At 35.7% G+C, this 27,538-nt stretch overlaps 1 protein-coding gene across 1 annotated transcript in view; it reads left to right on the forward strand.

Annotated features, from left to right (window-relative positions):
• Nucleotides 1–138: 138 nt before the first annotated feature.
• Nucleotides 139–27,538, forward strand: part of LOC134539323 (talin-1) — a 202,146-nt gene continuing 174,746 nt past the window's right edge. The window contains exon 1 of the mRNA XM_063381246.1: nt 139–242. The gene's annotated coding sequence lies outside the window, so the exon portion shown is untranslated. The remainder of the gene's footprint in view (nt 243–27,538) is intronic.

Consider the following 27,538-nt stretch of genomic DNA (forward strand, 5'->3'; position numbering starts at 1 on the left):
AGTTCGCAGTGGAGTAATACTTTTCATTTATTTTCCAAAATTTACAACACTTCTTTAAGGTTTTTGGTTTCAAAGTCGGAAAAAGGGAGATGGATTTCACGAAGTCCAGGGCAATTTCATTTTCAGTGTGTGGTGCACAGAGTAAGGGCAAGTGTGCTGTAATATTAATTTTGGGTGTGTGCGTGTGGTGCTATTTATTTTAGTTTTGCTTGAAATATGGTAATCAGATAGCTGCATTGAAGGTACGTACGAGAAGTTTAAAGTAGAGTGCACTGATGAATTGTTGATTACTCCCTCAGGTGTGTAAGCAAATGCAGCAGAGTGTTGAAGTAAGTCACAGCTGGCCCCCGTCCAGACAATTACGCCATTTGTAGCGACTGGCGAAACCTACAAAAAAATTTTGACAGATGAGTAAACACTGATCGTTAGTGTGGTCGGTTCTAAACAGCGTGGTCACAAATCCATACCTACTTAACTAAGTTGCCGTGAGTTGTAATTTAAAGCGATAGGTGTGAAATTTCCGTATTTTTGAGCTAAAACAAAATTGCATTTTGCACAATTGAGGTGCACGGTTTAGGGGAAAAAAGTAAGTTCGTACACATTCTGGCCCTTTTTGACTGTTGACCTACAGTTAAGTTGGCTTAAATGAGTCATGTTTTAATAGGGCTAAAGTATCTGCTTACAGCTTTCTTCTCAACTAACCGGCCGATCAGACTGAAATATTATTCAACTTTTAAATATACAAGCATAAAATGCTATAGGTTATAATGAAGTATATATTTAGCAACTCGCCCAATTTTAATTTCACTAAGATTACATGTCTTTAAAAAGAGGTTGTGGATCATATTTGCAATGATATACAAAAAATTTCATTTAAACATTTCTTACAGAAATATCATTCATGCCAGACTTACATCATTAGTAGTATATTTAACTTTTTATGAGCACTCCATAGGTTTGGAGTTTACCTAATTGATTAATTTAGACACTATGATAAAGCAGCCCATTTAGGTTATGTTAGTGTGATGTTAATCTGGAGGCAAGTAGGTTAGTAGTTAATTTTAGCAATGCTTGGTGGTGGCATTTATTCCAGACATTATATACACATAGTTTATGTGCCACTTGAACTTTTATCAATACATATATGCATAGTAACCTGAATGTCAAATTGGGCTTTTGAACTAATCAGGCTGAACTTGGCACATAGTTTGTTAAGTTAGCTGGTCACAAGCACTAATGTAGGCCTATTATAAAAAAGTTAAATTTTTATTGATATTAGATTGATATTTAATTATATATTATTTCTATTGGCCTAGTTAAAAAAGAGTTTTTTTTTTTTTAATTTAAAAATATTTATGTGATTAATATTCCTTTCTAGAAAATGTTTAATAGTCCTTTTAGAACCTTTAAGACGTATGATACCAAAGGCTTTTTTTTTAAAAATAAGGCAAAACATGGGGTGTAATTTTATAATGGTCTTAACACTCTACATAACTATGGTACTTAGCTGTAATAAAAATTGAAATGTTTTATGGTACATAAGGGAGTGACACTAACTTGGTTATTATTTTAGCCTTTTTCACAATCCTCCTTCAGTTCTGCCAAGTTTTACAGATTTTACGTAATTATTACTGATTTAGTCATCCAGTTATGAAATTACAGAGTGTTATTATATATTTTGAAAACAAAAAAAAAAAACTTAATGACTCTTCTGAAATAAAGCATGCACTATCGTTTCGTACAGTTAATATAGCTCATGCAACAAGATGGCATCCCTTTTGAAAGTAACCGACTTAATACAAAAACATAAAACCTTAAATGTATTTGAGTTTTTTATATAAAGTGGTTTGGAATATTGTATAATTTTTTTTTATATTATTTAATTGATGGGATTGGCTAGTTACAAGTAAGGAGTGAGCGAGTGAGCACTTATTGTTTTGTAGAGTAGTATTTTGCATAAACTTTATTACGGTATGTTTGTTTTACATTTTTTTTTTACTGAATGAATGTGATTACTGAGGGATGTGCTTGGCAGTTGGCAGCACTGCTCCTTTCGTGTAGTGACAAAGTTCAAACTTCCTCTCGCCAGCTTACCCTTGGATGTCCCACTACTTAAGGAAGCCCCTTGGCTAGTATTTTACCTTTCCCACAGTATTTTGTAATCATAGGAATATTTACGTTTGGAACAACAACTATTTCTACACAATATATAACAAAATAATCCCGTAGCACGTGTTTACACATAAAAATCACAAAAAAGTAAAGAAACTGAACGACTGATAAAAAAAGGTCATGAAAAAGTCTCGAAATAAATAGTAACAGTTTTGGAAGTCATGGAACTTTAATCTCCAACCGCTGTGTGGTAAATAACTTTTTTTTAATGCTTCACTTCATTTTATAGTAGCACGTAAAATAAAATTCTTTGGAGACCTTTCACTCAAATCATATTGCACCGTTAGTGGGAAGAGCTATAAGGCTCAGGGGAAACTAGAATGAAATACTTCAAACATAATTATTAATAAAAAACTAAAATGTTTCTCAGATATTGATTTTATTCACATTCCGTATCCATTCAACATCTCAAGTAGTTTTTAGAATTTAAAGACTTTTTCCCCCTCACAATATTTGTTAAATAGCTAGAGAATGCAAAATTCACTTTAATATTTGTGATGGTTTGAACTGTAAATGTCGTTACACCGAATGACATGTGTCATGAGAACATGTTATTTGACATGCATTAAAGGACTAGAAGCTAATGAATGACAATCACTTCAAAATCATATTACCGATCATCTGCGACCAGGAGAGAAAATGAAAATGTGGTACCAGCCAACAAGCAACTGCGATTGAATTGATTTTGCATGTGTTTTTGCCATAGAAAACAATGCAAATTCTGTAGGTTTCTATAAATAGTACTTCAAGAACAGTGTTTGTTGTACACTAATTAAGGCCCATGCCTACCTGGGCACATATAAGCTATGGTGTTCAGAGCTTCAGAAAAAAAAACACATGATTTGAAAGCTGCTCAAGATATCCGAGTGGTGCCTGTTTATGAAAAGCATTTAAGAATTCGCTGAGGATGGATGAGTAGTTCTGTTTTTGTATTTTGTTTTTAAACTGTAATTTTAGAAGAATGGAAGTGGCTATAACCTGTGTTTTCGAAATAATCTTTAGTCATAAAATACCTGGTTCAGATTCTTGAAAGCACTCAAGGGACTTGCATTACACAGTTATCTTCAATTCTCTGCCATATATTGGTATGGTTACCACTTATATCTCATAGTTGACCTATGCACAATGAGAAGAATGTGTACCTACTAGTTCAGAGTCTCGCGCTTAGAGGTGATATCATGCTATAAGCACCAGTAAGTGTCCCACTTATCGTCTTGCCTCACTAACACAAATACACCCCTAGCTGGGCAGGTCCCTTAAGCCCTCCAATTTTTTTACCTAACCAAACTAACTCATTGTGGACGTGTTAAGTTGCAGGAAACACAGAAATGTAGCCTAAAACAAGAGAATCACAATCAACCACAGCTAACCGAGCCTAGAATGGATGGATAGTAGGGGAATAGCGCTAACCTAGTTTTGGAATGGGTGAATCACAGCAGACAACTGATAACTAAGTCTCAAAGGGCTTAGGAACTACCTAAAATCAGTTCTAACATTACAGATTTTGTGCTACATATGTAAATGACATCAGAGGCTTCAAAAGTATGATTGCCTCCGAAATTGCACAATAAGATTAAAATATGAAGATAAACTTTCTATCTATCACCAAACAAAAATACCCTTATAAAATAGATTTTTTTTGGCCTTTCAAAATAAACCTCTCCAAAGAACAAAGTGAACAATTTTTTTATTAAAAAGCACAGTAAAACACAGTACTCTGTACCTTCATATAGAGTTATGTAGGTTATGTAGCCCTTAACAAACAACCAACACTTATAACTGAACGAACATTCTCATTGAGAATGCATAGCATTAAGTAAGTAATGCAGTGCTAAATTAAATAGCAAATGTTTGACACATTAATGGTTTCCCTCCACTAAATAGTGAGAAAACATTTGTGCTAGTCTCTTTGTATAGCAAAAGTAGATAAATGTATGGATCATTTAAATACAGAGTGATTTTTAAACATGGGTTCTCCAGTTTTATACCATCCCGCTACCTTGCCCCCATTTTACTCTTTAATGGTACCGAGTACTCTTATTTCATTTTAACGCTATTTCCACATAATTTTAATTATTTTATTGAACCCATTGAAAGAGGCACATACTTTTCAGGAAAAAGATCTGATTGCTCATTAGACCGCAGTAAGGCATGCCTTCGCTAGTGATTGCACCCTTGTTCTTGGCGGCCGTCTGCAAGACCAGCTATTGCCATATCTGGCAAAGCCATTCAGGACATAGTTGCTACCGCACTGGATGGCTGTGATGTTTGTGCTGTCAGTAGATGTGTATATTTTTTGCGAAAAATACATGGCCTTCCCATTGACATTACTTTGCACTTAGATAACTTTATATTTTAAAGGAACTTTTATTCAGCAGACATTTTATTTCAGGTTAATGTTTACGACTTACAGTTTTGCTTTTCCTAACTTTGTATAATTTCCGTGTGTGTTGCCATGACCACTTTAGAAGATAGTGTACCGGGTGTACCCAAAGATCCCCCCCCCCCCCTGCCCCCTCAGGGCAGGAAGAGTGGGGTAGGGGTCAATGCCACAAATTTTAAAAAATTTCAAAAATTATTTCTCTTTTGATTTCTAGTGTTTCCGAGCCATTCGAGACATGAACCTCCTCCCCCCTCGGGGGGGGGGGGGGGTCCATTTTCGGTTTTTTAAAGCTGGGAAATTGAAATACGTTGACTTTGATATGCTTCTGAGACCTTCGGGCACCATCGGACCTCCTCAAGGGGTGGGTGTCAGTTGCCCCTGAAATTTTTAGCTCTTTGAAAATTGTTCTTGTGATGCATATCAAGGAATTTACAAAAATATTTAATTCAATATGAACTAAAAAGTAAAAAATAAAATGATATTTTAAAAACACACCTTCTATGTTGTATGAATTGAAAAGTATAAAATAATATTTCAATTTAAGTAATATTTTCAACAACGACAGAATGAACTACAACTCTGTATAATGTAATTTTTTTTATAAAGCATAAAATAAGAATCAATTAATGAACAAGACAATTAATTTTAATTAAATAAAAGCGTGTGGTGCTCTTTTCTTTCATTTTCATAGTGACTATAAAGAATAGACATTAGTGGTAGAAAATCTGTTACTGATATCATGCTTGCATTTCTCTCTTCTTTTATTTTCATCATGATTCTATCCTAACGATAGACATCAGTGATACAAAAATTTAAGACAACTGATATCAAGCAACCACTGCTTTTTTTTCCATTAAAATTAATTGTTTTTTTTATACTTAATTCTTATTTTAAGCTTACTAAAAAAAAAATGCTATACAGAGTTGTAGTCCATTCTGTCGCTGTTGAACAAATTACTTAATTTGAAAGATTATTTTATCCTTTTCAGTTCATACAATATGGAAAGTGTATTTTTTACTTTTTCAAAATATATTTTTATTACTCACATTTGATTAAAAAATATGTGGAGTCATGTCAACTTAAATTGTGAAGAAATTATCTCTGAAAAAGCTTTTGACTAGTGATGGGTCAAACCCCAATATTTTCTTGAATCCAAATTTGGAATTCCATCCCTTAAAGTACCTGGAATATACCAGTCGAATCCGAATCTAGGTGTCAAGGGTTGAAAATAAAATAACCTACAATAAATGAAAAAAATTTAACTCTGGTGTTTAAACATTCTAACCTTTAAATGGATGTTTCAAAATTAAGTTTCCACACTCAATACATATTGATATTTTATTTATAAAACTACAAGTCAAAAGTAAGATATCTAGAAGCATGGCAATAGGATAGGGATAAAGAAAAAATTGATGTGGTAAACTTCATAGGTTATTAGTGTTGAATTTGTAAGTTACTTTATTTTCTTTAATACTTTTCTTTTAATCTTTTTCCTCAAATATTGAGAATTTTGAATACTGAGGATTTGATGGTATTTGTGGATTTGAGGATTTGAGGATTTGATTGGCCCATCCGTACTTTAAACATAAAAATACGGTACTTTCTGCTAAAAGTACATCTATTTTATATTATATTTGATTTTTCATTTATCAAAAAAATACACTGTGATATAAAAACAGTTGTAACAAAATTTTAAGTACAGGCCTTGAAAAAGTCCTGTAATTGGTTCACCTGCATTTGTAGACACCCTGGTAGTGCATGTGTGAAAATATTTCTTATGCTGATGTCAAAGCAAGTATTTGATATTTTCAGTAGGCTACATAAAATAAATAACTCATTTACTAGACCACATAGGTACCTATACCCAGGAGCAGCAACTCTGTAGTATTCACAAGATGGGGGGGGGGGGGGGAAATTGAAATTTGCAGGGCGGCCCCCGCATGGCCCAGCCCAAGTGTTTTGCGCGTGGGGTGAACTGACATGTCATATCTGGATACGGAGTTTGTATGTTGTATATGTTGACCTGTATGCATGCATTAAGCACAAAACAAATGTAAAATATGCAGAAAGTTTTCCATTAAATATAGTTTTAACATTATTATGTTTATCGACCCCTTTTCATTGTCACAATTTTGCAAGCACAAGCAACCAGCGGGCCCTCCACAGTGAGAAGTTTCTTAATTCCACTGGGGGCCCTGGCCCCCCCTAGAATCTACACCCATGCCTATACCAATATATTAGTAATAATTGTATCACACAGTCTGTTTCTGTGGAAATCGGTTATCAAAACTTTGTCCAAACTTCAAAATGATGAATTGCTAGCCTAAATATTTGTAATAGCTTATACAACACACCTCTAGTAAACAATATTTTTTTTTTTTTTGCAATCAGATAAATATGTTTTATTCTTAAAATTTTAACTATTTTATAATAAAAAGTAAGAATTTTGCTAATAACCTCATAACTATAACTTCAAAGAATAAAATCATTGTAATTGTAGAGTTTTAGGAGCTCTTCTGAAGGAAAAAATCTAAATATGTTACTTTTGAGTACTAATTTTGGGTGAAATTCATTTGAAAGAAGAAAATTAAATTCAAATTTGCTTGAGGAACACTGTAACGAAAATCATTACACTATGAAATAAATTAAGAACAATAAAAATTCTGAAGGAAAAAAAAAGAGTGTTAAAATGGAAAACAAAAAAATGCTAATCACGATATTAACGCAAATGCATGCCAAAGCTTCTTGGAACATGAACTTAATGACGGTGTAGGGCACACCCATCTACCTGTGCGTTTTTAGCCCTTATGTTTAATTATCTATTTGACAGAATAGACAAACAAGAGATCAAATGCTGCAGGCAGGAGGAGAGTGCTCATTCCTGTAGTGCTATGATAAACATCATGGCACAGATTTGTGTAACATAATAAATTTATGTTATTTATTTTGTTTTAAAATCCCTTTAAAATTGTTCCCCTTCGTAAAAATATTTTGTGAAAAGTTTTACTAATAAAGCAGTTTTAAGAATTTTTTATCATTTTTAATATAGCTAACTACTCAAGTTTTAAGTAGATTTCAATGAAAGAATACCTATTGTAGCCATTACCATGGTGTAACATTAGAATTTTTTTTATATATATATATTTTTTGTTTCATGGTCAATAGACTCCAACACCATTGTCAGTTTATATATATAGACACAGACACACACACAAATTTTTATGGATGCAATAATTGCCGAATTTTGCAAAAATCACTTCCAAACTGATACATAAAATATACTAATGGAAAATTTGGGTTGAGTTCATTAAGGGGAATAATTTGTCTGAAGGGGTAGAAATGGACAAGGTTTTTTTTTTTTTTTTTAAAAAATAGAACACTTTCTATAATTAATAATAATACAATATTGCATCCATTTGAACATATTTAACTCTTAGGAGTAATACCAAAAACTTTTAACGAATAAAATTTTGATATGACCAATCATACTTGCAAGGTGTGGAAAAAACTGGAGTTGCAGAACAAAAAATTGTAGTCTTCTTGAGTAGGGACACCACTAAATCTGTTAATATTTTTTGTATATCATATAATTTTTGACTCTTTTTGATATAACAAATCATTGCAGCAAGGAGTTTAAAAAAAGAGGGTAGAATTAAAAAAAATCTAATAATTTCCATATTCCGTACTACTTACAAAATTAAATCTGTTCTTATTAATTTTAATACCTTAAAATGTTATCTAAAAATATCATTTGAAATAATTGTTTTATGACCAACCATTACTGCAAGGGGTGAAAAAACAAGGTTTGAAGGACAAAAAAATTCATTACTCCCTTAAGTAGTAAACATATTAAATCCATTCAAATTGTTTGTAAACATTATAATTATTATCTAAAACTCTTGGGTAAACAATTTATGATACAACAAACCATTGCTGCAAAGGGTGGGAAAAAACTGAGGTTAAAGGAAAAAAAAATTAGCTCCCTTATTAGGTAAAATATAAAATTTATAACAATTAATTGTAAATCTTCTAAAAATGATCCATTAATTAGGTCTGAAACAATTTTTTGATAAGACAAACAATTAGTGCAAGGGGTTGAAAAAATCTGGTGTTTGAATAAAAAAGTAAATATATCTTTTGTACTATGTATATCAGGGTTTCCCAATCTTTTTCAGTCCGCGGCGCACATACATGTTTACTATTTTGTCTCGGCGCCCAAACCTATTTGGCTCGTCGAAATAGATAGGTACAATGATACTAGTTAGGTAGATAAGCGCAAAAATTAAAATATCCACGATATGAATCTGAAATGTATATTTATATTTATAAGAATATAAAATTAACACAAAAACATTCAAGAGAGACTTAAAGAACAAAAATAAAATTCAATAGCTACCTAGCTAGTCAATGTAATGGGCAAGCTTAGTGATCTTAACACATTTTTTCAAAACATGGAATAAGGTTTCAGACTGCTACTCGCATTTCTTGCCCCACATTGATCTTTGAGCGATATTTGCTTTTGAGTACAGCTACAGCTGAAAATCCAGCTTCGCACAAATAAGATGTTGCAAAAGGAATGAAAATTCTTATAGCTTTTGAAGCTAAAGTGGGATATTCATTTTGAACCGATATCCAAAACTCCACCAAATCGGAACATGTGAGAATCTAGTACTAAGGCTGCTGTCGCAAGAGAGTTCAATGAGACTTTCTTCTTCTTCCGATGTATATTCTGGCTTTTGCATGTTATGGGTCTTGGATCCACGCATATTTATCGACATCGTCTTCGGCAAAGTATTTTGAAAACCATTCAATGAGCTTCGAAAGGTGTTCTTTGAAAAGGGTCAACAGGTCTTGTGAGACAACAAGCTCATCTTAAGGTGAGGTTTCGGAGAATGGTAAAGAGAATCGCTGCACGGCGCCCTTCTTAACTTTCTACGGCGCACCAGGGCGCCGCGGCGCACACTTTGGGAACCCCTGATGTATATTATTGAATTCATTCTTGTTCTTGTTAAACAGTCTAAATAAAGTCAAAAACATTTGTCCAAAGTAAATTTTTATGTAACCTAGGATTACTGCAAGGAGTAGAAATAAAAAGGGTTGAAAATTTTTTTGATGTTATACTTCTTTAGGTGCATTATGAAAAAATGGTGAGAGTGAAGTTTTATGATGCACACATACCATTCAAAGAAATTTTCACAGGATGAAAAAAAAGGCTAATACAAAAAAAAGTTACATATAGATAAACATTATATATATGCTTTAAAATCTTATGGTGATTGATATTGAATACTGGTCCATATCATTAAAAACATTTATTTATTGTGAATATTAGTGATATAAATTTTTTTATAAACTTTTTCAAGCGTATTTTCAATTGTACTAAGTGAGATTAAGTTCCCATAGGTATAATTTATTTGCATTATAAATTATTACATTATTATTTAATAAATAATTAAAATTAATTAATTAGAATAAGCATTGAGCATATTTATTGATTTTCATTACAAATTAAAATTTATCTCTATTATTTTACTAAACTTAATAATTTATTTTATTCAATGTTTATATTAATATTGAATACTGAGTATTTATTTTAATTTTTTAATCTTTTTCGAAATCTACTTTACCAACCATATTTACCATATTTATAATATCACTTCAGTACTTCTATTATCTTATTTCTATTAATAATTATTTATGCAGAATTTAAGTTTTTTTACTACACCGAGTAAATATAACTTCTAATGTGCGTACGTATGTACACGAACCAATTTTTTTCCAGTAGGTGTACTATCAAATCGGTTATAATTTATTGTAAAATCTCAAAAATTATTGAAAACCTTTTTGATAAGACAAACTATTACTGTGAAAACTATGGTTGAAATAAAACTTCTTTTCTATCAAATCCATGGGAATTTATTTTAAACCATATTAATATTATCTTCAACCTTGGTCTAAAGCAAATTTGTATACAGCCAGGTATTAGTGCAAGGGATGAAAATAGTGTTTGAGAGTAAAAAAAAAGCATAACTACCGTAGTATGCAAAATATAAAATTTGCTCTAAGCTGATGCTGAATGCATTGAGTTAAAAACATTTAAAACATTTTCACTGCATGGAATATGATAATGTTAAATCAGTCATTTTGGAATATTGGAGAACATAGAGGATGTTATGAACATTATGTTCTTAAAATGTTCCACAAAATTATAGAAGTTTCCAAAAAAATTACGTAAGAAATAGGCACTTCGAAATCCATCTACGCCTGTAGGCTGTGACGAAAGGGATATTTTCTTTATAGACATCCCCTACTAGTGATGTTTTCAGGTCTGAACACTGCGTTAGACTAATCTCGTATGCATGAAATATCTTTTATTTGTTGCATGCGACTTGTGTCGAATGGGGTGTTTTCCTATGCCGCAATGTGTATCTGTGCTCAGACTTGTTTTTATTTGGTGCTTCCATTTGCAGTGTTGTTAAAAGTACTCGGAAAAAGTAATTGGGCTCAATTACAATTACTGTGGTGATAATGTAACTAATTACAAGTAAAAATTACTTTACATAGAAGTAATCAGTAAAATTACAATTACAATTACTTTCCGCTACCATTTTAAAACTGACCTATGATTCAATTTTTTTTTACACTTTGTTACATTAATAAACATACATACATATATGTTTTGTTAAAAAAATGATTTGATGTAATGATTAAATTTATTATCTTAAATTAAATGAATAATATTTGAGGACAAACTTGTTTGAATAACATCAAAAGACTTCATACAAGTAGTGGAATTGACCTTACAAAACAATTGCATTTTAAAGTTCTCATCAGATAGATTCCCTCTCTTGATGGCAAAAACATCTTTACCAACACTAAAAAGACGCAGCGATGTGTTACATTTTTAAAATGCAGATTTTAGGATAGGGAAATGTTGGAGACACTGCAAGTCACTATGGCTCTTCATTTTTGATCGTAGATGTTGTGCATACGATAGTAGCACTACAAGCGTAAAATTATAAACTTTACTAATACAAAAGTGTATGATCTTCTTGTTCTTAATTGTATTCATTATACGTTCCGAGAATAAAAGTAACGGCAAGTAAATATAAAGTATCGATTACCCTAATGTATCGATTACAATTAATGTTATGTATTCCGATTACAAGTACGAATTACATTTTTTAAATGTAATACGTTACAAGTATAAATTACTTGAAAAGTAATCGTTACAAGTAATCCAAATACTTGTAATTCGTTACTTAACAACACTGGCCATTTGTTAAATCAATACTTTGAAGTGGAAATTTTTTTTCCCATAGGAATATGCATTTACATATTGTGTGGTATTTCTCTGTGTGGTTATTTTTGTCAGCAACCCTTGACTGCTCAGAGTTTACTGTTATACTATATGGGTAATAATTCAATTTAATTATTCTGCAGCAAAACAATTAAGTAGTGTATCTGCACTATCCATACACTTTGACAGTAGAGCAGGACTCTCTCAGATATGTAATGAAGGATACATCATAGCATATTTACCACTCCAAAATTGAATTGTTATTTTATACATAATGAAAAATGCTACAGATTTGGCAAAAGTTAATACCATTAAATAATGCTGATGGAATAGTTTTAGTTTTAAAATTCTTTTATTCATAGAATTATGTACATATAGTGTATAGCATTGCAATTACAAGGAAAAGAAATTGTTACTTAGGATATATATATAACCAGGAGCGTAGCCAGGGGGGGGGGGGTTAGGGGTTCTAACCCCCCTTAGCCCCCATTTTTTTTTATCTGAAAGCAGGTTAGCTGAAAGCCTGGGTGTTTTACTGCTATCACCGGCCACTGCACTGCAGGGGAGGAGTAAGCGAGCCCTACCGATTCTCCTTCCCTTCCCCTACCCCTGTCGCGAGCAGAAGCTATAAGGTTGTGATGCCGTGACGGGTCCCAAGCTTTCAAGTATCTTACACCTATTGTATTTAACCAGCGCGGTAATTATAAGCAGGTGGTGACTGGGTAACTCTTCAAGCTAAAGATAATTGTTTCCAGGAATCGGCCAGTTCTGCCGAAACCCAACCATTTTTATTCTTTTTTTTTGTATTGTCGAGCTTCGAGCATGATTTATGATTTTGAGTGGACGTGGACAAGGCACTTTGGTTGATTAAAATATCTTTAATTAATTTCTTACTTCATCACTCAAACAATTTTTTTATTAAAAAATGAATAATATTTTTACCATTACAATATTTAAAGTTAAGTACCGAAAACTGCTCAAATAGCACTATTTTACAACTTAAAATCCAAATTTTTCCGGGGGAGAACCCCCGGACCCCCCACTTTAATAGGGGGTGGACCATACTTCTTAACTCCCCCCATACACAAATCCTGGCTACGCTACTGTATAATATAACCATCTACTGCACAGATTTACCATTTTCCTTTTTATATATTTGAAAAGTCAGGTGGTTCACTAACAATATCAATTTTAAAATAATTGAAAACAGAAAATAGAGAACATAAAAAAAATATATATTTATAAAATAACTGGTAACAAAAAAAAAGTTGACAGAAGTTAGTTCAAAAATAAACTTTAGTTTGAATATTTTGGTTAAAGTTCTGGAAATCATACCTGTGCCAGTCAACTTAAACTGTACCGACTATATATTCATTACAATTACATTCTTAAGTAGTTAAAATTTTTTTAACCTCTTACAGACTAAAAGAAAACAAACTAATTTCTTTCTTTTTTTAAATTTTTTTGCTATGAGACAACATATCGTCACGTAAAGTTTTAAACATTTGGTTTGCAGAGGAAACAGTGTTTTAAAAATAAGTGTTTTTAAATTATCAACACTTATTATAAATTTGAATTGAAAAATATTCATAAAACAGGCATGGTAAAAGTAAGTATGAAATTATGTATTTTTCAGAATAGATACATACATACATAATTGTAGTACTTGTATCTATTATGTGGATGTTGTGCACATAGTAAAATCCATTGTAATTTCCCGTAATTTTGTTAAACATAAGAATCTTTCTTTGACTTTTTGCCGCATATATTAAATACAGTACGTCATCATTTTACTGTTCATATGTTCCTTTCACTTGAGAGATATATGAAGTACCAATATAGTTTATCAATATTAAAAAAAATATCCACTTTTATCTTTAAATTAGGCTATCAAGAAATTACTTAAGTTTTCATAGTATTAAAATCATAATAATCCTTGTCGATATTAGGGCTGTGGTCCTCTATTGTTAAGTGAACAAGTTACAGGAATAAAAAGATTAGCCTAATGAGAGTGAAGTGAGTTTTTAGTCTTTGGAATCATATAAAAGTATCACCGTTTTAAAAATCTTTTCGTAAAGTGGCTGTGAACCGTTAAATTGGTGTTGCCACAGTTATTTAGTTTAACAACCTGAAAGTCCTCAACCCTCTCAGGATGATTCTTATACGTGATAGGAGTGCAGTATTTTAGACTTGTCAGTTAGCACTTTTACACTGTAGAAGCAGAATTATTTTTTCTATGCCTTAAATACACTTGTTTACTGTGCATATTATTTATGACTTGTGAGATGTAGTTTTTAATTTATAACCAGGGGTGTGTGCAGAAAAGGTGGGGGGGGGGGGGCAGGTTTGGGGAGAATATAACCCCCCCCCCCCCCACCAAATCCTGAAAATCTATTAGTCTCTCATTCCCACCAACAAAGAGAAAGAAATTAAAAGTAAAATAGCGGGCAAATTGATTCTATCCCCCCTCCCCCTCTCCTTGAAAGGAAATTCTGCATATGCTCCTGTATATAACTGGAAAATAAAATCCTTTTCTAGTAGTCTAACCAGTTAGCATGCTAAACTGAAGGATTGAAAATAAATGTACTAAAAGTTTTAAAAATAAAATGATAAAAATTTGGTGAAATTTTAATTTTAATTTCTTTGTTCAAAAACCTCTTGTTTCATGTTTGGCATGTGTGATAATTTTTTTAAGTTGTTGGGTAGATTAGAACACTTAACCCAGTTACTGTAACTAAATTTGCATGTAATATTCAAGGATTAAGTTATCTGGCATAATGACAATACTAAGTTATCACAATATAAGAGAATGTGTCATGCTGGTCTGGCAGTATAAAGAAAAAAAAAAATTTTGTAGGAGTCTAAAATGTTTTGGTTGATAATTTTTTTTAGTTAAAATTGGGAGATAAGAATGAAAGCTTGGGGTCACATCTAATGTAGTTATTTATATTTGGTAGTATTTAATATGTTTTGACTTTATATTTTCATTGCATATTATGTTTTCTTTGAATATTTTGCCCACAAAATGTTTTCTACATGTTTTATGATCTTTATAAAAGGTCAGGGAAGTATTCATAGCTAACCCTTTTTGTTTGACTAATAAAGTCATGCTTCATTGTTAAAATATGTTCTATGGTTTAGGGAAATTCAGACTTTGTACTTTATATATTATGTTTATTGCATATAATGTTTTGTTGCAAATTTTAGCCACAAAATTGTTTGTTTGACTAATTGGATCATGCTTACTTGCTAAAATATAATTTTCTTGTTTTCACAGCTTGGTAATGCTAGCAACTTAATTGTACGTATTGTCACATTTTCTAAATATTTTTCATAAAAAATATTTAAAATGTAATTCGTGGACCAAATAGTTAAATGAACAGACTTAGTTTTAATAATAATCATGTAATAAATTTGTTCCTTTTTTATTTTGTATCTAATAAAATTTTTTCTAAGTTACATAGTATGTAATTATGAATTCACCAGGTTGGTTTTAAATCTTCTATCAAGAAAGTGTTTTGTTTGTTATTGATTTATTTTGATTTTATAAACTAAGTTTGGTGATTAATATAAATATTATAAAATGCATTTAAATGTAATATTCGTTTAAAAAGATTTCTTTACGATAATGTCAGTGAACTGTTAGCGGGGAAATAAAATTATTTTAGTATTGTAAAATGTGAAACATTCAAAGGATTCATTTCATAATTGAAACTTGATAAATTCATCTGTACATATAGAAGTATTGACCTCGGGGTGGTTGTGAAGAGTGGAGAATAGGTGAACACAGGGGTGGCCCCAATATGGGCAACTGCGCAGGCACTTATCATCATGTTCATTTTCTTTTATAAATAGTTTTCTCTACAAAAATATGGACATTGGTGGGAAAAGGAAAATTTTAATAGGAATTACCATATAACATTAAATGCTGGTCGATACCAATTGAGTTTTCATGATTTTTCATTTAAAAAATAAACTCAGTTTAAGACTTTATTGTTTTATATAATGATGCGACATCACCGGAATTAGATTTTCAGAAATAATAAAATAACCCAAGTATGTGATTTATTAGGAAAGAATATACAATTTTCATAACCAAATTAAAGTTTAATGTTGGCTTAAAAACGTTATTTTAGAGAGTTTATTTTTAAAATTTCCGGGGGGGGGGGGGGAGGGGAGAGGGGAATCCTTGTACCCCTTTCCTCTGGGTGTTTTTGTAATAACTCCTCCTCCTCACCCCACGGTTAGGCCCCTCACCAAAATAATATGTTTTGGGCCTAGGGCCTTGCAATGTCTAGCCCCGCCACTGTGTTGGAGACTTGACCAAATGACACGTCGCCAAATTGCAAACTGACCAGAACCTTAGAAAACTGTGGAGGTCGTGTCCCTTGGGGCGAGGGGCGGAAAGACAAGGGGGTGGGTGAACTCTCTCGCGCTATCGATCAGCGGAGAGAGACGAGAGAGAGTGAGAGAGAGTTAGGGAGGGGGGGGACTTTCTATTCGCTCGGTTTCTGCGCTCCCTCCACGCTAATGGCGGTAAACAAGCCGTCACTCTATCCCCCCCCCTCCTAAAACCCCCTCAGCCCGGCACTGCGCGAACCTCTGGCGTATAAACACCGCGCTATAGATAGCTCGGGCTGCGCTGGCTGCCTCCGTGCCTTTTCGCCTCCTGCCCCCTGCGCTCCGATTACACGCGTCTTGACTTGTCCATCCTCCCCGCCCCCCTCCTCCTTATCACTCACCCATTCCCCGTGACAATACTGTCTTGTCCCCGGCGGGAGAAGGATCACCGGCTTTGTTCCTGTGTTTGGACCCAGTGGGGGTGGCCCACGCGCTGGTATTTGCTGTGCGTGGATGTTCCTTTGAATGATTCTTCGAAATATTGGAGAAAGGAGAAAAATACTTCTAAAAACCTAACTGCCGTCATTCACAGTGAAAGGCGGGTTCACAGGAGAAAAAAAAATTGCTGTACCTTTACTAAGAATTCATTTAAAAACCAGTTGCCAAGTAATAGTTTTTAATACGACTATAAATATATTGCAACTTTGTACAACACATGGCTATGGTTATTTTGCATAACATTATTCGATATAATGCTGTTACGACCTGTGTATAGAGAACTGGGTTCGTAAAGGATATCGCAATTAAGTTTTATTAATTCATACAATTTATGTTAACAATAAATAATTGTACTTAAAAATGTCCGAACACAAATCACCGGAACTTAAAAATGTTTATTGTCAAGCCACCCAATGTCTGTCAAGTTCCGCAGTTCGCACTCCTCACTGGAGCTAGGCTCGACCTTTGAATATATATACTGTATAGAAGTCGCGAGTGGATAGGATTTACTCTACGTTTTTCAAAAGCGTATGATGAGCAGCTTGGGAACTTCACCGCTGCAGTGCGCTGCCGTAACGCCATGTATCGTCTTAGTTGTTATTTACACGTTAGAGCGCAGCTCTGTCGCCCGCTGTCATTCCCCGCATCCCCCACCCATCATTCACTGCAGCTCAAGGTCGTTCAACGGGAGGGGGAAGGGGTGTTTGAAGAGTTCGACACTTGTCCGCTGGGACCACCACGAGTCGATGCCCTAGAGATGGTGGCGATTGCGGCGGTGAATTAACCAACTACCTCAAAACCGTATTAGAAATTTTAACCTGGGCTGGCGACTTCTATACAGTATATATATTCAAAGGCTCGACAGTGGTTCGCCCCTTACCTCGCGCCTTTCCACACACACAGCCTCGCGCCACTTAGTCGCACTCTCACGATTCCGTCGCTCCGCGTCGCGCCACTCTCGAGGGGGGGTCTCTCGCCTTCTTCGCCGATGTCGCACTTTCCTTAGCTCGCGGAACTCTCCGAACTCTCGGAACTCCCGCGGAGTGCCGGCGTCGCTGCTTAAATACCTGTGGCGCCCTTCTCGAACCGACGAGAGCGGCTGTGACGAGTCGCGTCATCCCGGGTCGACCCGACCCTCGAAACAGCGAGAACGGCGACGCTTATTCACGCCACTCCACGCGGTGGCCTCTGTAAGCCAGGAATCCCCAGGCCGCTAAAGGCGATAATAGCCCGAGGCGGGACGATGCACTGGGTGCGGTTGTGGGGGGGGGGGGGGGAGAGGGTAGCGACGACCCTTGTAATCCGGCCAGGCACGTGACGTCAGTGGCCGTGCGGGGCCGCCAGCCAGCTCCGAACATGGTGCGCATCGCGGTCTTGTATCTCGCGTTCCTAGCAATAATATTCCTTCCAAAAATTGGCGTATAATTTTATATTGTAATTGATGTTTCACTTAAGCAATTGTTTTTTTTTAAATCATGGATTCTTTGACTTTATTTTGTTGTATCACGTTTATTGATGTGCTCAGTTAATACTGGAAAGCTATTCAGAGAACGAGGACACGTAACTAAAAGACGCTAAACTAGGTTTCAAATTTTTTTAAAAAATTATTTTTTACATTTTAAATATTTTTTCTCTGTTTGAGCATAGCACACAGTGTAACGGAATTTCTTGTTATTATTAGTTATGTAATTCTACAAATAGTTTCTCCTGTGAAATAATATTTGGTGTTTTAAAATTGAATTTTGTTTTGTTTAGAAATACTGGTTTATGGTGTTAGAAAATAAAAAATATATAGTACAATTAAAAAAGAGAACTAATCATAAGTAACGATGATATGCAAACTGAGACCTTAAGTGTTGATCTGTCCACAGAGAGCTTCATCTGCTCCGTTCTGCAAACTAAGCGTGAGACATGCTATAGTTACTGCACCAGCTGGTGGGACCGAGTTTCGAGCTTTGTTCAACTCTAACGCTCTTGTCGAAGTCTCGTTTTCTGTCCGCGACGAACGTTCGCTGGGGTAGGCGGACGCGGGGGCGGGATTTTTTTGAGTCTGGACCCGCTCAGCAGGTGCGTGGATGCTGCGTGGATGCTGCGTCTTGGAGTAGGCTTTGAAGGAGGAGGGGAGGGGATTCCAAGGTCGGGAGGCTTCGCGCCATGAAAGGGCGTGCTGAGAGGAGGGGCCTTACGTTCCGCGTAGTTCTGCGCCCACTGCGCACCGCCTCCCCCCTCTCCAACCACCCATTTTTATCATCTCATTCCTCTCACGCGTGCCTTCACCTGCCAGGGGTATACACGTCTCGTCCGTAAGTTCGCAGTGTGCATTTAACCAACGCACGATTTCCACCCTTAGCGCTGGCCCAAGTTCCGTTGTGCTCTCTTTCCTGAACCACACTATTGAGCAAAAAATGTTTCAGGCACTACTTTTGTAATATTAGCACGTAACTGAACCTTTGTATTTTGTAAAGTAAAATTTGCAATGAGAATTTTGAAAATGCGCTTTTCCTGTTCTATTTCATCAAGAGCATCATATAATAATATTCGTTATTTATTTATAAGTAGTAATTGAAAGAAGCCATTATGGAATGCTTTGTTATTTATAGTGACGGACGGCTACAAATAAGGAACTAAAAATTGGTGTTTAGGTTTGAACTACAACTGTGCTGATACTGTCAATAGACACTGTTGTATAGTATTGAAAAAAAAAAAAAAAACGAACCAACAGTTAACTAAAAAATACCAAAACTTGTTTACTATTAAATCTATGTATCTATACTTGTGTTGGACGCTTGTCTTCGCCTATATTTCACTCTGCAGCCAAAACTACGAATCGCAGACGAATGGTGTTTGTGTGTGGTGGTAGCCCGAAGTCTCCCATCGTGTACTATGTGGTTGCACTTCGATAGCATAAGAAAAAGTGTACGAATAAAAGAAAGAAAGTGAAAAGTGAATAGTGATGTGTGAAAAGTAAAAAAAAATATAAAAAACAATGCCAAAGCGTAAGAAAGCATTTTCCATAACATTCTAGAAGAGTCGAGGACTATGTGTGAGTAGTGGGCATGGTTTCTGAGACTATATAAGGCTAAATGTGATGCACGTGCTTCAGTTGGTTTTTAATAAGAAAAAGTGTACGAATAAAATCTTTTTTGTGTATGCACCAGACAGCAAGACATCTAATGAAGTGTGTAAGAATGTATTTTAATAAAATTATTTAGTATATGTAAGATATGCTTGGTAAGATATTTATGTACAAAAATAAAAAATAAACAAAATAAAAAATAAGCGTTGTAACGCATGTCTTTTATACAAAAAACTGTATTAGATATAAATGATTAAATGTACGATAAAAAACACACAGCTAAGTGGGTACTTGCAGCTAGTATGATATATAAAACTATGTAATGGTAGTATCAACGTGGCAGCTGTGGTTGCCAGCACACAACTCTGTACTGCACTCCAAGCGTGAGACAGACAGTAACGAAGCACCGTCGATTTTTTCAACCGAAGAGGCGATCGATTCCTTCCCACCCGAAACAAACCAGAAACCAACACGGGACACCTTCAAGATTTGCGAGCGCGCCAAATCTGGGGCTTGTTGTCGCACCAGTCCCCAATTGCATTCGTTTAAAAAAATTTCCATACAAACATTATGCTAGTATAAAAAAAAAGGTTAATTTTTTTTCTAGGATTTTTTTTTGCACAAATTTATTGTGGAAATTAGCCTCTGAAGAACTACGCGTTGCCCGAGGGGAGATGAAGAGAGTAGGAGAGAGAAAGAAAAGAAAAAGGGAAATGGATAAACAGAGAGAAAGATAGTAAAGGAGAGATAGAATGAGAGAAATGAGAGAGAGGGAGAGTAAGACGAGAGAGAGAGAGAGAGAGAGAGAGAGAGAGAGAGAGAGAGAGAGAGAGAGAGAGAGAGAGAGAGAGAGAGAGAGAGAGAGAGAGAGAGAAGTGCGCGGCGGAGGGGCGAAGAACTGGCACAGGAGTATCGCCGGAGATCGCTGGCTGGTCATCTGGCCATGCGGGCCAGCGGCAATGGGGACTAATGTCCTAATTAAGAACGGAGCCGACCGGCTGGCTGCGCGCGCACGCTCATGGCGTCGCCGCGACCACGTTTTCCCGTTTCCCGATCGCATCCACACGAGCGGGTGTCCAGTCGTACCGATGGCTTCAAAAAACAGGCTGATTACAATTACGACGTCGTGGACCGATCATGGACTCCTAGGACGCAGCCAATTGTCTGGTTAGCTGAGTGGGGCAGGGGGTGAAGGTGGTGTCTATGCTGGGATGGGTAGCCTCAGCCTCTGGACATTGTCGGATCTCTAACACCTCTCCTGTTTCGCGTATACGGCGTATTCCGTATCCACGCCCGTGGGGGCCCCAGGCCGGTAGGGCTCATGCCAAGAGGGCTGGCTTACCAAACCAAAATGGGGGAGCAATCTCTTATGCATAGAGACCTGCAAAATTCGCGGATTCTTTCGGTGATAGGCTAGAATTCAAACGCACATACTTCTTAGATAATTTTTGCTATTGGCTTACTGTTTCATCTGGACGAATCTCAACCAGTTATAAACCCTCAACCAAAGAAGGATCGAATCACAGACAAACCAGCTGAGACGACCTACAAGTCGGCAGCCAATGAACTTGCGTTATTTGCCCGAGTGTACAGGGGTATGTGCAGTCTATCCTGAAGGCCATTGAAACCGCGAATTTTGCAGGTCTCTACGTTATGCAGTTTACTTTCTGACGATATGCCAGTGCGACACGAGCAATATGACCACGCACTGACCACGCCCGAACCACAACGCGTGTCTCTGGATCCGACCGAAAAATCTTCGGTTCATCACCACAAAATAGGTTGAAAACATCTTCGCCGTTTTTGTCATGGGAAAACCCGCACTTTGTTCGTCGGTGTTGTCTTCGGCGTTGTGTTCGTATATTTTTGCTGCGTTGTCCAGGTTTTGTTGTCTGCCTGCATTTACTGGTATTGTCCAAACTGTCTCGTCGTTGTTGAGCCCATTGTCTTCGTCAGTGGAATTTTTTTTTTTTCATGACTAAATTCCTTCCACGGTATTCTTGTGCTGTTTGATGTTTAAGTTCGTCTATGCTTTTGTTGTGCAATAGCAATAATTGTGACCCTATGAGAACTATTGAATTGCTGTTACTTTTATTATTATCTGTTGTTTTTGTTACCATTATGAACATTGCCATTGATTTTTTATTTTAAAAACGGCATTGTTTTATGATTTTGTTTCTAATATTTGTGTTTTGTTTACGCGCGTCTGTTGCGTCTGGCGACGTGACATCAGCGCAGCAGCGCACAAATCAAATTCAAGTATTGTAAATTTTTGAAGGTTTTGAACTTTTCGAACTGTACACAGTTTTCGGGCATATGTAGTCGTTATGACAATATGTAGTGAATATCAAGACTACGAAATCTGAGAAATTTAGCTAATAAAAGTTAGCATTTGTCTCTATAAATATGTCTAGCCAACGCACAGAACAGTGATAAATACAGAGTGCTAGGCCAATATCTTACGATATTGAAATTAGGAGTGTTTTGAGACCTGTAATCATTAGCCGAGTTTAGACTCTGTGTAATTAGGCCTACGCCATATAAGGATTGTAGTGCTAATGACAAGGTCAAATCCAAGTATGGTATCTAGGAATATTAAAATAATATTATTTTTCAATAATTTGTCAGATTTAAGTTATTTCTACGAATAATATTGTGTTTGAGATACAAATTGCAATCTGTGTGATATGTTATGTACTGTTGCACAAATGTGACAGTCTGCATGATTTCAATTTCAGACTACATAAAATATTTAATTATTCCAATCTTATGCTATTATTTTGTTTTAGTATTTATTCACTTTGGTCCTTCGCACACCCGAGATTGACTTCACTGATGTGTTCGGTACTTGTTGGATGAGGTAGACACTGCGCAGATTAGAGTATTTGTGGCTAGGAACACTAGTCAGCTGTGTATTACATATCTACAGATACCTGCCTATCTGCTTACACCCAAGATCGCATAATTTGTCACCTCAAATCGAGGATCATTAAGAATGTAATACCCGTGTTGTTCGTATTGGGAATGTAAAATTATTGACATCTACTGACATTGGCTTGTTATTCGTGTATTTATATATTCATATTTGGTTCATTCTGTAGAATTTTCAATGACAGTGTATGTCCATGAAATTATTTTTAATCAATCTCCTCCATTGCAAGATTCATTCAAAAAACGTATTTAGGTGGCTGTTAAATCACAGTGGAAATGTTATGTACTTTTACAAGGAAAATCCTTAGAAATTAAATTGCCAACGATATCACGTGTAAAACTACAAGGCAAAGCTTTATAAAATTACTCATGGTACAAAGCTCTACTCTTGCAGTTTTGCAAGCAACTGAGTTTCCAAAGGACTTTTCTAGTAAAAGTACAAACATTTTTTTTTTTTTTTACTGTGAAGAGTTTTTTTTCTTTTTTTTTTAACTATGGCAGCCCTTGAGCTCAAGTGTGGCTGACGAATCTTAATTGGCGCTGCAATCACGAAGACTCAGAGTTCGCCCACGGGGGCACATTCCGTGCATTGCCGCTTCGACGGCGCAGCTTGCTTGCTCCGGCGCTGGTTGCCATGCACGCATGCATGCATGCACGAATGCGTGCATGAAGCCGCTTTCTGTCCAGCTGATGGTCCTCGCCATGCCTGCGTTTGTCGAAGTGTAGTGTTTGCACACCTTGGAAACAGTTTTAAAAGGACTTCTTCTATGGTCTTGTGTTCAACCAAAGGAAATTGTAATTCATACGTATTAATTAGAGCATGTATTTTTTTTCGCGGTTAAAAAAAAATCTGATCGCTCATTAGTAGAGACCTGCGAAATTCGCGGTTTCGATGGCCTTCAGGATAGACTGCACATACCCCTGTACACTCGGGCAAATAGCGCAAGTTCATTGGCTGCCGACTTGTAAGTCGTCTCAGCTGGTTTGTCTGTGATTCGATCCTTCTTTTGTTGAGGGTTTATAACTGGTTGAGATTCGTCCAGATGAAACAGTAAGCCAATAGCAAAATTATCTAAGAGGTATATGTGTTTGAATTCTAGCCTATCACCGAACGAATCCACGAATTTTGCAGGTCTCTACTCATTAGACTTATATAATGTGTACCGTCGCTAGAGATAGTGTTCCCTTGCTTTGATTGGCGGCCGTCTGCAAGAGCGGTCGGGCCATTCAGGACGCGTTCGCTTCCGCACCGGATGGCTTTGATTGGTGTGCTGACCGTATGTATGTACCTGAAACGAACCCAGACAACCACGTTAAACAGACAGTGACACCAAAGGGTTTGAACACACAGCTGGTTTGAAAATCGTCTCGTAATATCGCGGGGGAAAAATATTCAACATATCTGTAAATTTACAATAACAATGAACATGTTGATTTGTACTAACTCCAAAAAGTGAAGCTCAGAGCTGTTAATGACCAATGTGTACTGAGGAGCAAGTTTGAAATTGATTAATTCAACTGTTAATGTAAACACTTCTTACTATCTGAGTGAATTAGCGTGAATTACGACCTTATTGTTATCTTGCACACTAATAAACCACGTGCAAACGGAATACCACTTTCGTAACAAAATGTAAACTAAATAGGATTTTTTTAAAAGTATAAATTGCAAAATACATAATTGATTTTTGCAGTTCCTTTGGTAGTTTTAAATTATCCAGATTCCTTCGTAAAAAAAAAATGCACGGCCCTACTTATTGACCAGCTTCAGGCATGACGAAGCACACCATTTCCGCAACGTCGCAGAATGATGACGGTGACCACTTCAAAACCACGTCACAGCATGTTTGCTTGTGCTCGCGGTCCGGCCGAACAACCGGCGGAGTTTGTTCTCGTCAATCTCCCGTGCCGCGAGGAAGTTGCAGGGATGTCCCAAGAAAGATTGGCGTAGCTGTGTTCATAAAGTTGTGGGGGACAAATAATGATTTTGATGTCATGTAAACCCATTCACCTCTCACTAAGACGTGGGGTCCGGGGGTCCACCGGAAAATTTTGATTTTAAAAGTGCAAAATAGCACTTTTTAAGCAGTTTTTGTATCCAACCATTGGATACATCGATGTTAAAATTATTATTGTTTCCTTAAGATAAAATTTGATGAGTGAAGAAATTACAAATAAAGTTGGGCAGAATCTATATATATAAAAATTTAGCTTCCGTATGTATTTGGCCGCAAAACTCGGAAAGTATACGATGGTTTGGATTGAAATTTTTACAGAACATTGCATCTTAACAGAAGAGTGTTTATATGAAATAAAAGTTTGGGAAAATCCACCGGAAAAGTCGGAAAAAAAAGTTTCTATAACTAAATATCATGGTCACCCAACTTAGTTGTGACCACGCTCGACGATGCTGTACCATATTGTCGAAGTTCAAGCACATCAGGCTACTCGACCATTGTAGACCATTGTGCCTTGACGACTATAATTTACACAAATATGTATATATATATATATTTCAAGAAAGAATAAAAAACTTTATTTAATTTGAAAGTATATTCTTTCGACTCTATTGATAAAAATACGTTTAAATTAAAAAAATATTCAAATTTTTGGAGCACAGTAAAAAAAATGCATTTAACCACGAATATGCGAGTTAAACTTCAGAACGATCCAACAGCAGTCATATTTTCAAGACAATTAATTGAAGTTGGTAACGGCACTGTACCTACAAATCCAGAAACAGGAAAAATCAGCTTATCATCTGATTTATGCAACATCGTAGATTCAAAAGAGGAATTAGTAGACAAGGTATTCCAAAACATCGAAACAAAATTCAAAAATCATGCATGGTTGAGCGAAAGAGCCATTCTAGCGGCTAAAAATGTTGACGTACACGATATGAACAATAGTATTATAAACAGAATCGAAGGTGAAACAATGACATACAAATCTATTGATTCAGTAGTGCACCAAAATGAAGCAGTGAACTTTCCAACGGAATTTCTCAATTCACTCGATGTTCCAGGATTACCACCACATATTTTGAATTTGAAAATTGGTGTGCCAATTATATTGCTTCGAAATATCTGTCAGCCTAAATTATGTAATGGTACACGATTAGTAGTTAAAAAATTAATGGATAATCTTATTGAAGCAACAATTTTGATTGGACTTCATAAAGGTGAAGACGTATTACTTCCACGAATGCCACTTATTCCGACAGATATGGCGTTCGAGTTCAAACGACTTCAATTTCCAATACGCCTTGCGTTCGCTATGACCATCAATAAAGCACAAGGACAATCTTTGCAAGTGTGCGGTTTGAATTTAGAAAATGAATGCTTCTCTCATGGACAGTTATATGTCGGGTGCTCCAGAGTCGGTAAACCATCTGATCTATATGTTTATGCAAAAAATGGGAAAACAAGGAATGTAGTCCTTCCATTAGCTTTACAATAAAAATATTTAAGCTAAACACATTTTTATTTTTTCTATTACATTCCACAGCCATGCACAGTAAAATATTAAATTAAACAATGAATTAATATTAAACTGTGCCACAGCAAAGCGTGGCCGGGTTTAGCTAGTAATATTATAAAATAAAAATATCACGGTCTAGAAAGTTGGGGGGGGGGGGGGACAATCCCCTCCACCCAAAAAGTTCAGGGGGACACGTCCCCCCTGTCCCCCCCGGTTCCTACGCCCTTGCACAAGACACCCATGAGGCTCCTAACAAACACACTCGCGAGACTCGTGTCTGGACACCCAGAGTTAGGCCACGTGTTCCGAGCGCAAGCTTCTAACTTACGTGACATCGGGAGCTATTTACGATGGAGGTATACTAGTCTATGGAGTGGGTGGGTTTTTCTAAAGTTGAAGTCAACTAATTAGCAATCCGATAGCTGTAAAAAGTTGTAATTTGCGAGAAGTTTGAAAGGGGCTAGCCAAGAAGAAGCATAAAAATGCCCCCACGAAGAAAGTATTGTAAAACTAACGCGATAACAACACACCTGCAAGGATATTAGCTTTGGACTTCATTAAAACCAACAAAAACTGTTTTGCTACCCAAATAGGGAAGTATTAACATGGCATACATTGCAAACGGTAACTGACTCATTTCGTACCTCCACGCAATTTACAGACAGATGACTATTTACAAATAGTTGCAAACATCTAAAAATTTTGAGTTATTATTCGGAGAGAGGCTGGAAATTATACTCTCGAACTGCGCTATCGTTGAACCATAATGCAGTTTGACGTCTCCCCAAGAGCAAGACTCAAATGCATATCCATATCACAAACTTCAAATGATGCAATCACCACATGTAATCTAGCTGGAAGGTGAAGTGTGGCAGCAGCTAATTGATATAGACCTGCAAAAGTCGCATTATAGTTTAGGTTGTAAATGTTTGTACAATTTTTTTTTGTGTGCTTTTACGAAAGATTCCTCTGGAAAACGGCTGCCAAGACATAGTTGTAATACTTCAAGAAAGATGTCGTGACTTCATACAACACATGGCTATGGTCATTTTATCATAAATGAAATATGTTTTTTGAGATAATACTGAATATTTCTTACGAAAATTGGCGCATAATTTTATATTTAGATTTATTTTTCATTCAGATATTTTTTGAAACCATGGAAAAAAATAATCGAGTATTCAACAATTTGTCCTTTATTTTGTAGCATGCTTATTATGTGCGCAGTTAATACCGGAAATTTATTCAGGGAACGGGTTACAAACAACAACTATTTGAGGTACCGAGATAACACAAAGCATAAAGGCCTGGGTAAGAATCCGAACCCAGTATTACTGCGAACTCTTATTTGTAGTGA

Source organism: Bacillus rossius, chromosome 15, assembly GCF_032445375.1.
Source record: "Bacillus rossius redtenbacheri isolate Brsri chromosome 15, Brsri_v3, whole genome shotgun sequence".
In the NCBI taxonomy this organism is placed as follows: domain Eukaryota; kingdom Metazoa; phylum Arthropoda; class Insecta; order Phasmatodea; family Bacillidae; genus Bacillus; species Bacillus rossius.